Source organism: Rutilus rutilus, assembly GCF_951802725.1.
Source record: "Rutilus rutilus genome assembly, chromosome: 3".
NCBI classification, from domain to species: domain Eukaryota; kingdom Metazoa; phylum Chordata; class Actinopteri; order Cypriniformes; family Leuciscidae; genus Rutilus; species Rutilus rutilus.
Window position 1 is genome coordinate 17,943,857 of NC_140211.1, and position 13,597 is coordinate 17,957,453.

Sequence of the window (13,597 nt, forward strand, 5' to 3'; positions counted from 1 at the left end):
TTTCACTTAGTTCAAATATGAATGTTTTCCCCTTCTTTTTTTTGTTACAGTGATTCTTAAATGTACTTGGTAATTTTATAAACCCTTGTAATAAACTATAATGTGAAAATCAATCATTAAGTTCGAATTCTTTCCTATGATCTTGCCTCATTCTGCTTAACATTAACAACTTCCTTTGCCACTTAGTCTCAAGGGTGTCTGGATGTGTTTTGAACATGATTTTTTAAATTATGGCTAAATATTTTAATTGTTAACCACATGCAAGTCTGTTTTACATCACCTAGGAACCACAGTATACCCCTTTGATGTTTGCAGTCATATTCTGTGAAGGGAAAAGAAAGCTGATCTCTTTGATGTTCACCCTTTTTGATGTGTTGATTCTTGATGCTCAGACCTTAGTGTTTGTATATATACACGGTAAATATTCGACGAAGCAACAATACTATACACTGTAAAGTAACCACATACATCCTCAAGTTTTCACCAATACTTACAGTAGTGATACGGAGACACACACACACATGCACACTGCAGACAACTCAACAAAAAACAGCTTTATTCAATAGACGCCAGATGTGTTGACCAGCATTCACTTCAAAGAGCTGCCTTAGCACACAAAAAAACATCCTCACCATACATGTTCTCATTTTTGCTTTGGAGTCTTGCTAATTCATTTATGGCTTGCTTTGTTTTTCAAAAATGTCGTTTAGTTATTATCCAAGTATGCCCTAACAGCATTCTAGAAGTTGTTCATTAGATACTCTGCATGAAAGGATAATGCCTTAATTTCAGTGTCAGATTTTCTTTGAATAGCGCTTTATGAATATTTAATGACAGTGACCCATGTTGTAAGTGAAAGCAGGAACATCTTGACAACCTGGAGATCACAAGGTTTCTCATTAGAGATCACGAATGGGGTCACTTCCTTTTTCCCTTTATCTGATAACTTAATCAATACTGAAATTCAGATCAATGGTGATGATATTTACTCAAAAAGGTCAGAGATCAATAGAAGACATTAATAGAAGATTTTTATTAATGCAAATATTTTGACCATGATTACCCCTAAAGAAATGTATAATAGTCTTGGTGGCCACTGACCATTCACCTACTGTAGCCAGGTGTTGTGAGATCTGGGTCCTCCTTTATAAAACGTGCGTATACGCACAGATTTGAACTCAGAGTGTGGGTAGGCTATGCTAAAATCCACGCCAACGTTCATATTTATTAAAACGGACTTTGACGTGGAAAAGTGCTTAGCATCACATCAGGGTCTGAGCAGACGTACACACTTTTCCTTGTGGCAGAAAGTCAGAGTACTGCAGGTATTTGGAAATCTAAGCACTTCTTGCCGCTCACCATTTTCAAGTAGCCTAAAGGATTTGGATGTTGACTGGTGCTCTTTTATATGGTAATGACATTAATTAGGCGACGTTTACAAAGCGGAGATTGGAAACCATTCAGCTGTGCACAATTTCAAGATCAATTGCGATTTATAACTTTCACTTCTGGAAGAGGAGCGTATGCACGTTTTTGTCCGGTTCGTTCTCTAAATCACACGTATGAAAAATGATTGTAAGATCAAATGTAGGGCGGTTTCGACGCAACATTTTATTAACGAGGCCCCAGGTTTTTAGAAATCTAAGCAATTCTTGTCGCTCGCTTTTCTCAAGTAGCCTAAAGCATTTGGACGTTGACTGGTGCTCTTTTATATGTTAATGGCATTAATGAGGGTGTTTTTACAAGGAATAGATCTGAAACTATTCAGCTGCACATAATTTCAAGAACATTTGCGATTTTTAGATCTCACATCTGGAAGAGAGGCGTGCGTATGTTTTGTTTTGTTTTTTTGTTCATTCTCTGAAATACAAGTAAGCACATTTGAGAAGTGATACGATACCAAATCAGAAAGGGAGCTGATGAAAGACGGAAGCATAACACGACTTTATCCAAACATTTTTCTCCCAAACATTTTCTGTAAAAAAGCAGTCCAAACTCCAAACACTATTATAGCATGTTTGTTTACTCTAAAGTCACGTTTGACCGCGAGAGATTTTTCGAGAATATGGTTGTTTGTGAATGGAATCTGTTTGTGTGTGGTGTGCTGTCTTGGTCACATCGTGGCACTCCACACACTATGGGAACAAAACTGTTAAATCTATGATTTTTATAAAATCGTTATGTTTGTGGTCTCTCATATTTTGAAAATCTGATAGGATTTTAAAAATCTTTTAGTGTGGGCCAACCTTTACCTTCTTCGTCTTATCTGCTCTGATGCAGAACAATGGGTTCCTTTCAGTTTTCCACCCCCCTTTCCCAACCCTCCCAGGAATCCAGATTTCCAACCACAATGTCTGTGAGTACGCCTGGGAGCAGATATTGGGACGACATGAAGATGCTTCCAGGATTCTTGGGCTCTCTCATTGTTCTCAAGGGAGAACACTTTGAGACATCCGTGATCACTACTGAGACTGCTCTGAGCTAGCCATCCCTCTTCTCCACAACATTTCTGATGAGCACTCAAGATGTTCCCATTCCATTTGCACGTTTTCATGGATGAAACAAAGGACCCAAGCATATTTAAACAGTTTTAGCAAGTATATTTGGACTACATTTGGGTACGAAAGGCTGACATTTGGAAAAGCACATGTCTGGAGTTCATACAGACACTGAGCAGATTTGGGTTTCAAAAGCTGGTCGGATTGGATTTTTGATAACTACAGATGACAGAACAATTACGATAATAAAGTTGACCATTGCTCATTCTCATAATTGCTGCATAGTTAAATCTTGAAGATTATATTTGTCTGTCAATATAGGCAAACATTGAAAATAAGATTTGAAGTGCAAGTGGACATGAGTTCAAAACACTTTTCATAACTGATTCTTGTATCACAACTCTTGAGAAAATCGATTTATCCAGTTATTAATTTTCAGATAAGTTTCTTTTTCATTCTGGCCGTCTCTATATTCATGGAGAGCTCGTGCTTTTACATTTTTGAGGTTGTTTAGCATCAAATTTGTGAAGGGAACAACCCCTGGCTTGCCAAAGAAGTACACTAACATTGGGAGCAACGTGTATCGTTACAAAGTCACGCCGATGCACGCTTTCAATTTGTGGGTAATTGCTACAAGCTGATTTGGGGTTTAAAACTTTCAGCTTAGAAACCAAGATAGAGTGATGACAGGACATGCTTGGTCCACGTTTGGCCATAGAACTACAATCAAGCCAAAACCTGCAAAACAACAGGCATTTGGTGGGGTTGGACCAAGGTAAGTATACTTGCATTGGAGGAGATCAACATCTCTTTAGGAGAAACACTATATGAGATCATACACCTGACTAGCTTGAACAGCAAATTTGATTTGGCTGAGGGAGTTTGGGATAGCTGAATCAGATGTGGTTTGCAGAATCAAAATTTAATTCAGAACAGCATCTGTCAAGCAGGGAGATTTTATGTGGAGTGTTCCTTTAATACTAGTGGTTCAATCTTTCATCTTTTGTTTTTTGATTCTTTAAACCGAACCATATTAACTTCCTTTCTAATTTTCAGTCTGAATTCACAAAGCCCTCATTGTGCTCTGGGTCTGGCTAACAGAATGTAGAACAAGAGAGAGTGTACATGTCTGTGTGTGACTGCATTCAGACTTTCATTCTGGCTTGTTTATGAACAATGACCTTTCTGGAGAGTGCTTCACACCATGTCCAGACGTTCCAGTGAATGGCCATCTATGTGTCTGTTCAATCTGGTACAGTTTTTTGGGGATAATGATTGGAAATTCACAGCATGATTCATTGACACAGCAGGGTCAAGTTGGAGACTAAAATAAACTCTGGACTGACACTGCTTAGATATTCCAGATAAAAATAACACTCGAGTCTTACCCATAAGTACATTTTCCTCTTCAGGTATAAAGCAGGACGATGGTGATTCAAAGAGTTTTGCAAGAGGTGTAGGTGGAGTTTTGACATAAACATACGGGTGGAAATGGAGCAACCTTCTAAAGGTTAGATCTGGATGATTGCATTGATCACTGTTCTAGGGGAAAAAAAAAACACACTCACAGATGAGGAATGAAATCCATATCATAAACATTTAGAATTTAAAATAATGCTGTTTAAATTCTTGGAGCCCAAAGCATTTGAATGAATGAGGACATACAAAACCATGATATTGTAGAAGAAGAAAATGACTGGTTAGAAGATGAGGGCAACTTAAAACCACAATGTAAAAGAAAATGCTATGAGGTTCCAGTGAGTGATAATCATCTTCAATAACCACAGGATTCAAATTTGTTCCATATGAAAATTATTCAGTTCATTACATAATTTTATTTGTCTGCTGCTTCAGATTATTTGCTGCTCAAACTGAGATACTATTTCACGCAAATCTATTTAAAAAGAGCTGTCATACACAATGTTTACAGCACAGTCAAGTAAAAACATACTAATATTCCAGCCATTTAGAGCAGTATGCCATTTCATTTTAATATATATATATATTTTTTTAAAGTAATGCAGCTGAAAAGGTCTCGATCTCTAAACGTCACAGTGTTTGCTTCACTGCATCACTCTCAGTTCCGCAATGTTCCTGTAGAATAAACAAAATCTCTTCTCAGGACATGTCTGTTCATATCAACTTGTTTATTTTCCACTTTCTGTTTGTACCTTTTTTATGTCAAGAATTTAGCGTTAAGTTTGTCAAAAACCACATAAGACAAAATCTGTGGGCAAATGCTGCAGATGTATGGTCCAAGAGGGTTGCTTTATTTTTCAGGCTCAAATTACGTTGCAACTTTGAGTGGAAATCAATCTTTAATTTTTTTTCTCTCTTAATAGTTAGTCACTGGAAAAAAAAAAAGCTGACCAGTGAGAAGCATAATTCTGATGAAATTATATTGAAAAGATGAAAATATTTTACTTATTTATTTGAAGGATACACACACACACACGGTTTCACAGATGAGGCTTAAGCCTAGTCCCAGACTAAAATGCATATTTGAGCTGTTTTAACTGAAATCAATTTACACTGGCATATCATAAAATATGTCAATGCCATTGTTTTGTCTCAAGATGCACACCAGTAATGTTTTTTTTCTAAGGCATGTATAAAAGCTACTTAAATGTCCTAACTGAGCTAAGGCCTAAATAATCATGGCTTAATATAAACCCTGTCTGTGAAACCAGGCCACAATGTCAATGTCAGATAAAATACTGTTCTTGATAAGAAAGTTAACATGCAACTGATGTTTTACCTAAGAAATGATTAATTGTGCTAAATGAAATGGTCAATAGTGTAATTTCTCAAATGCTACACTGTAAATCCTAATAAGTTAGCGGAACGAAAAAAAAAAACGTAATCAGTTACATCAAATTTTTAACAAACTGAAAATAAACAAAGTTAACAAACTGGAAGATTAAGTTAGTAGAACTTTAAATTTGGATTTTATACAAACAAGCATGTTAACTGCAATTTAATTGAAATCGTGACAAAGCTTAACTGTTAAAATACTGTAATTAAAATTAAAAGCTTTAATACAGTTAAAAATATTAATTCAAATCGCTTTCATATAATTTTTTTCTATTAAGTACAATGAACTTTCAGTAATATGAACTAGCGGCACCAAATTAACTTGTTTAATTCACTTTTTTAATGAATCTGTTTGAGCTTGATGCGGACGGATATAACATCAGTTATGAAAGTGAGTTTGAGGCACAGCTATATGTTTGTTCAAACAATGGAGTTTTTTGACACACTTCATCTTTGCGTTTGATAACTTTCTACACATTTTTAGCATCTTACCTGCAGGTACAATTGAGCTGAATGAGTACAGTCTGAACGCTGTCTCTGTAGCAGAGTTGCAGATCCTAAAGTCTCTGACAAACTGCATGATGAGTCACAAAATTGTCAAGGGTCCAGAATTCAATTAGCACATCACAGCAACATATTCCTGCCTTCCCTATCAAATAAAGCTTGTCCAAGTGACACCATCGGGACACCACACCCTGTTTGAGCTGCTTCTAAACATGCGTTTGATCTCTAGTCTCAACAAAACGCGCTAAATTACACATTAACGTCACTGACAGTTTAATGAGAGTTCAGTGCTCTTTTGTGGTGGTGTATCTGTCAAACTGTTTTGTCTTGGTGGACACAAACTGGCCACTAACGTTCGGACAAAGCCCATGTCTAAAGGTTCATTCATTTGCTGGAGTGTCATGTCAGGTCACAACCCCTAAATCATCAGGACTCCAAATCGCAACAGCATTATCTGGAATAGATTTACACTGAAATAAACTTCAGATGTGTGCACCTCTCTTTGCTTCCATTCATCCTCTCTTAACCGCTTGCAATTTCTTAACTGAGACATTCAGACGCGTTTCTGGATGGGCACTTTTTTTCTGGACGGGCCCAGCGGAGGTATTGCTAATGTGAATTGGCTGAGTGAACCAAAGCCCCTCATCCTGTGTTTTCATTGACTCTTTCTCTCCAGCCCCGGGAGTACGAAAGCTAAGCTAATTAGTGCACCGCTGGTCTTTCTTCTCCTGCTCAAGTACAGATATCTGAGGTTTCATTTCTCATCTGGCTCGTTCTGTGGCCGTCGCAATCAGTTGGAGCATTTAAACCTCCCTGCCTGACAGCTCCCAGTGTCATTGGGAAAAAAAAAGTACCGGGAATGAAACTTTCCTTGGATCCTGTAAGCCAAATGCCCAGTCACGCTAACCTAAACCACCCTGGAAATCAAGTACAGTTAAAAAAATCTAATAAATGTGAATCTGATTGATAATATTGCAGTGTAGGCATGAATGCTTTTCCTATAGACCTTATTCGCCAGAGAAACAAGCACACAGCCATCTTTAGAATTTTGTCTTTGAACTTCCATTTTTGCGGTAGCTCTGTATATTTCTATGGCATCTGTCGAAGAGTAATTAGCTGGTGAAGTGGATTGTAGAGTTCACAAAAGTTATCATGAGCATTGTAATGTTTGAAGCAGATGTCATAACAAATTTCAGTAGACCGGTATGATTTTAAAACGAGCCGTTCATTCATAAATCCGTAAAATCTTGCCTCCATACTGTGGAAATACAAACTGGAAGAAAGAGCGCAGTGCGTAAAAGGGGCGGGGCTACATAAGGTTTATAAACTGCATTTATTCAAAATATACAGGGAAGAACAAACATTTACAGAGTTGTAGCTTACAAAACATTTGCTTGGTTATTGCTAATGTTCATTTTATATATTTTTCAAACCGAAAATATATTACAAAATCAAGAAAATTAATTTTTGGGAAAGACAAATTGTACTTTTTAAAATGGCCAAAATATGAAATGTAATAAACAAATTTATTTTTTTACATTTTTTTTACATTTTTAACATTTGAAATATATAAATACAATTCAATATATATATATATATATATTTTTTTTTGGATGTGGTGTTTGAAACTTGTTTCCTTACAAGGTACCTTCTTACACAAAACACTGACCGGGCAACCATGCATGCAGTAAGGTAACTGGCTTTAGTTTCGGACGCATCTATTATCACTGCAGGAACATTGATTTCTCGATTAGGTCAGCTTGAGAACAAGAGGTTCACAGGTTTTTGGTTCTCTCTGTCTGTCCAACAAAAGATAAATACGCTATGCTGTCTTTGTGTTAAGATGCATTCACAGGATAAGATTTCTTCTGTGTCATTTAAAAAGATCATTAAACTGCAGGGAGACTAGATGGTTTAATCGCAATGCTCTCAGTGTGTCGATGTCACAGTTTAGCGCCACATGTAGCACATTAAGGGGTCAGGGAATGAACTTTGATTAACTTCTGCAAACCCCACTGTCGGCTGCTTTGCTGATGACCTCACACGCTCATTCACACAAATGCGCTCGCACACCGACCATAAGTCAAGATGAGTTCATCTGTAAAGTTCACACCAATAAATTACGCAGCACAACAAGTGAAGCTTTTGGTCGTGGCGCTGAGAGAAATTAAATGATGTAATTTTTAAATTCATATCTAAAAACTGAAACACACAAGATACTAAATGGAATAGCTGTTATGAAGCAGGATGAAAATCTAATTTACTGTCTTTAATAAACCGGTGTGGTTTCATCTCCATTGTGGTTTACTGGTTAACTTATCAGGGTGCAGCATTAAACCATAAAAGGGAAAGATTTCTAAATTAGAGCACTTAATGTAGACTTGTATTTAACACAAAACGTCTGGAGTTTACCCCAGGGTGGGTTCACTCTAAAGTGGATCTGAAAGGCCGTTCTTTACCAATGTCTTGAAATTATGGTCATGTAAGTTAAATATAAACCCTGAAAGGCTAATGGAATCATACTTTATTTCCATACTCATGGTGGAAGCTGTTTTAGGCTGCCATTAATGCAGTCTTCTCCTCTGCTGGCAGGTGTCTCTTAATAGATGGGCTTTTCTTCCATTATACTGGAAACATATGTTTCATATCCATATTCTCCAATGCAGTTACGAAATATTCTGTGGTTCAGCGACGCAGCCAAAACATTCTGCAGCGAAAGAGTGACACGAGTGCTTTGTCTACATGCAGGAACCTCAAAGACACAAACAGAGGAGAAAGGAAAAAAGAAGTTGAAGAGGTAAGGGGAAAAGAGGAGAGATGTGAGAAGATAATGAAAAACAGAAGAAGTGGACGGATTGTAGGAGCACTGAAGAAAAAGAGAGAGAGGGAATGAAGAGTCTAAAGTAAAAACCTTGGGTATTTTATCCAGTCATCTTGGTAAAGGCCGGTCTGGAGCCAGTAATTGGATTCATATTTCAGGACGTGCGATGTGGTGATACTGATCTACAAGAAGCCCCCCTGCCAACTCAACACACGTGAAGCGGTGGAGTCGCTGTAAAAATAAGAGATGTAGAAAAGAAAAATCATGAGTTTGCATTACCGTTTTGCATTATCATATAAATTGACTTGCTGTCCATGATCTAAGGCTCCACTCAAGCTCTACATTTTCTTTAGAACTCCATTTTTAGCTGTAAACAATGTTAATCGTTCTGCTAACATCCACCTTTTTTTTTTTTAAACTTCCAAAAACGTTAGCAAACTCAAACTCGCACACACAAACCAAGCACAGGGAGCATTTCTGAAGAAATTCTGCCTTAATATGATCAGTCGCTCTTTATTTTCGTTTAGCCTAAAGAATTTCTGTCATCTACCTCAATCAGAGGCCTGTCCACACAAACACACTTACATGCACGCACATAGCATGGACACACACATGCCTCTGGCCTTTCAAAATAAGAGCTATAGAGAATTGAATCCAGATGATGGGTGAAGAGATAGATAGATGAAGGATTCAAGGTCAGATCTGATGGTATTAGACGAGCGTGTGGTTATCAGAAGTCAAGGGACATGTTTGTCACCAGATTTGGAGAATATATGGTGACTAACATGTCCTGTGATTTTACAGTGATAAATGATTTCAGGCAGTGATGAAACTTAAAATAAAAGGCAACATTTTAACAATGTTATCAACAATGTCATAACAAATGTATCAAAGTGCCTGAAAAAAGTCTTGCATCCATTAGACTAATTCTGTGAAATTTACATTTATTTAATTATAATTAATTGCAATGTATTAATTGCAATGTAATTACAATGCCTGTAATTGCCTTGTAATTGTTTGGAAAAAGCAAAACAAATTGGTAATAAATTATATAAAATAAACACACACACACACACACACACACACACACACACACACACACATATACATACATACATATATATATATATATACAGTGAGGAAAATAAGTATTTGAACACCCTGCTATTTTGCAAGTTCTCCCACTTAGAAATCATAGAGGGGTCTGAAATTGTCATCGTAGGTGCATGTCCACTGTGAGAGACATAATCAAAAAAAAAAAATCCAGAAATCACAATGTATGATTTTTTTACTATTTATTTGTATGATACAGCTGCAAATAAGTATTTGAACACCTGAGAAAATCAATGTTAATATTTGGTACAGTAGCCTTTGTTTGCAATTACAGAGGTCAAACGTTTCCTGTAGTTTTTCACCAGGTTTGCACACACTGCAGGAGGGATTTTGGCCCACTCCTCCACACAGATCTTCTCTAGATCAGTCAGGTTTCTGGGCTGTCGCTGAGAAACACGGAGTTTGAGCTCCCTCCAAAGATTCTCTATTGGGTTTAGGTCTGGAGACTGGCTAGGCCACGCCAGAACCTTGATATGCTTCTTACAGAGCCACTCCTTGGTTATCCTGGCTGTGTGCTTCGGGTCATTGTCATGTTGGAAGACCCAGCCTCGACCCATCTTCAATGCTCTAACTGAGGGAAGGAGGTTGTTCCCCAAAATCTCGCAATACATGGCCCCGGTCATCCTCTCCTTAATACAGTGCAGTCGCCCTGTCCCATGTGCAGAAAAACACCCCCAAAGCATGATGCTACCACCCCCATGCTTCACAGTAGGGATGGTGTTCTTGGGATGGTACTCATCATTTTTCTTCCTCCAAACACGTTTAGTGGAATTATGACCAAAAAGTTCTGTTTTGGTCTCATCTGACCACATGACTTTCTCCCATGACTCCTCTGGATCATCCAAATGGTCATTGGCAAACTTAAGACGGGCCTTGACATGTGCTGGTTTAAGCAGGGGAACCTTCCGTGCCATGCATGATTTCAAACCATGACGTCTTAGTGTATTACCAACAGTAACCTTGGAAACGGTGGTCCCAGCTCTTTTCAGGTCATTGACCAGCTCCTCCCGTGTAGTTCTGGGCTGATTTCTCACCTTTCTTAGGATCATTGAGACCCCACGAGGTGAGATCTTGCATGGAGCCCCAGTCCGAGGGAGATTGACAGTCATGTTTAGCTTCTTCCATTTTCTAATGATTGCTCCAACAGTAGACCTTTTTTCACCAAGCTGCTTGGCAATTTCCCCGTAGCCCTTTCCAGCCTTGTGGAGGTGTACAATTTTGTCTCTAGTGTCTTTGGACAGCTCTTTGGTCTTGGCCATGTTAGTAGTTGGATTCTTACTGATTGTATGGGGTGGACAGGTGTCTTTATGCAGCTAACGACCTCAAACAGGTGCATCTAATTTAGGATAATAAATGGAGTGGAGGTGGACATTTTAAAGGCAGACTAACAGGTCTTTGAGGGTCAGAATTCTAGCTGATAGACAGGTGTTCAAATACTTATTTGCAGCTGTATCATACAAATAAATAGTTAAAAAATCATATATTGTGATTTCTGGATTCTTTTTTTTAGATTATGTCTCTCACAGTGGACATGCACCTACGATGACAATTTCAGACCCCTCCATGATTTCCAAGTGGGAGAACTTGCAAAATAGCAGGGTGTTCAAATACTTATTTTCCTCACTGTATATATATATATATATATAATAACACTTGTTTTTATTTATTTTGGTAACTGGTGTCAATGCAAAAAAATATATTTTGAAAATACAAAACATTGTTTAAAAGTACTTCAAAATTCCAAGAGAAGGCCATAAATGCAAATCAACAAAAGTGAAGTTTTCCTTTAAGCTTCATAATAATGCCAAGAATGGTAAAAAAAAAATAAAAATAAATAAATAAATAAAGATACCAACAACATTTAAGTTCAAAAACTTAATTGAATTTAGTCAACATTTTTTGAGAATGACCTATGCACACACACTCTTCTACTTGTGCTTTGTTTATTCTGGGCAGCCATATTTAAAACACTCATTATAGCATCTTGTCATCACATGCTCTTGACATGTTTGATTTACTGCTGTCAGCGTGCAGTTCCAGTCTATAATATGAAGCAGCATATCAAATGACCACATATTTTCTTTTCAGTGGCTGGGAACATAATGTCTTCCCCTCTAAATGACCTTTGTGTTGTCTGACTAAGAAAAGGGAGGAAATGGGATCAGAACAGCTTTAAAGTGGACTCCTCGAGAAGATGGGTGTTGGCATGCTTATCAGCAGTGGATGCTAGCAGGAACAGATATGGGACACAACAACACACTGCAGAGATTTACAGATATGCAGTTCTACACACCTTTGTGAGGAAGCTGAGACGATGAGTCGTGTCCTCCGTGTAACCCGGTGACCGCTGGAGATCCACCATCTGGCTGGACGCTGCTTTGTTCTCCACGGCTGTATAACACACTGTCTGTATCAGCCCAATTTGCTTTTATCTCCACACACTTATTACATCATCCATTGGTCTCCTAGTTTCAGTTTCTATCACTCATGCCTTTTTTTAGTTCTGGCTTGTTTTACTCACTCACACACACCCCTCACCGTCTGACTGTAATAACAATGACTCTGTCAATAAAATACATTATGCTCCTCTCTCTCTCTCTGGACCTAAGAACATCTTTGTGGTTTTCTCTCTCTCTCCCTCTCTTGCCTGAGGCTGCACACAATGGACTCTGAGGTAGTTGTCCAAACAGCGCTGTGAGAAGTTGCATCAGTGTGCCACAAGATATGATTCACTCTATTTTACACTGCTGTTATTTAGAAGAAAGCCACTACATCCGTTGGGGTTAAATGCCATTGACTTTAAGGAGCATCTATTTAAAAACACTAGATCTCTGATGTCTCGTATGAGGTTATCAGTACACAACCAGTATTAAGGAGCACTAATTATTATTTTTTTTTTTCCGGCATTTATGCCATTACAGGAATGGAGTATACTTGTGAGACTTGAGAAAACCTGAGAAAACTAACATGCTAAATTATATGCAGTGCTCACCACAAAAATATACACATCCTATCATGTTGAAAATGTCATCTCTCACCTTAGTGTTGATCGCTGTCTGAGTTCAATCTAGGACAGCAGCAAAAAAAATAGCCATGGTAAGTTGCTGACATGAGAAATGGCAGAACACATGCTGATGCCGGTGTGAGCTCATATCCACACAAATTAGCACACTGTCAGAGTATGTAGTGCTTTAATTGAAGACTGTTCTATGTAATGAGCTTATTGGAAAACACCTCTACTTGAATTCTAATTGAATTGTGAATCATACATTTCACTCCAGTTTCCACTACAGTGCCTGTGTAACGGAGGCCAGCTAGTAGTCCCTGAGCGAGTAAACCTCACTCCTCTGATCTCAATAAGCGCTCTAGCGACAGACGCTAGAGGTTGTAGTCTTCAGCCTCCTTGTCAGAGCACCTGACTCTCACGCCGGAGACCCGCACAGAGTGGGGCGAGAAGGACCCTGGGGTTGAGGGGTTACACCTGTAGGATATGATTACAGGGGCAGATTATTGATTAATAAAGATTAATTAAGTACCATAGTGAATGATAAATTGAACATTGAATAATACATTGTTACATTTGTATCACATTACCATCCCCATATGTATGGCCTTTCTGGCATAGTAAACTTGCTTAGTAGCTCATCTGATACAGCATTGCACTTGAATGTTCAGTGAAACACGTGTCCCGGAAAAAGAGCTCAAAGACTTCCAATGCATTTGCATTATCTCACAGAGCATTTGCCTTTTAGCACCACTTAATACATATTTATTTTCCGAACTGTTGCGATATGTACAACCGATGTAATACAATTTTGGTTGAAAATTGAACCTGCTTTTAGCAACA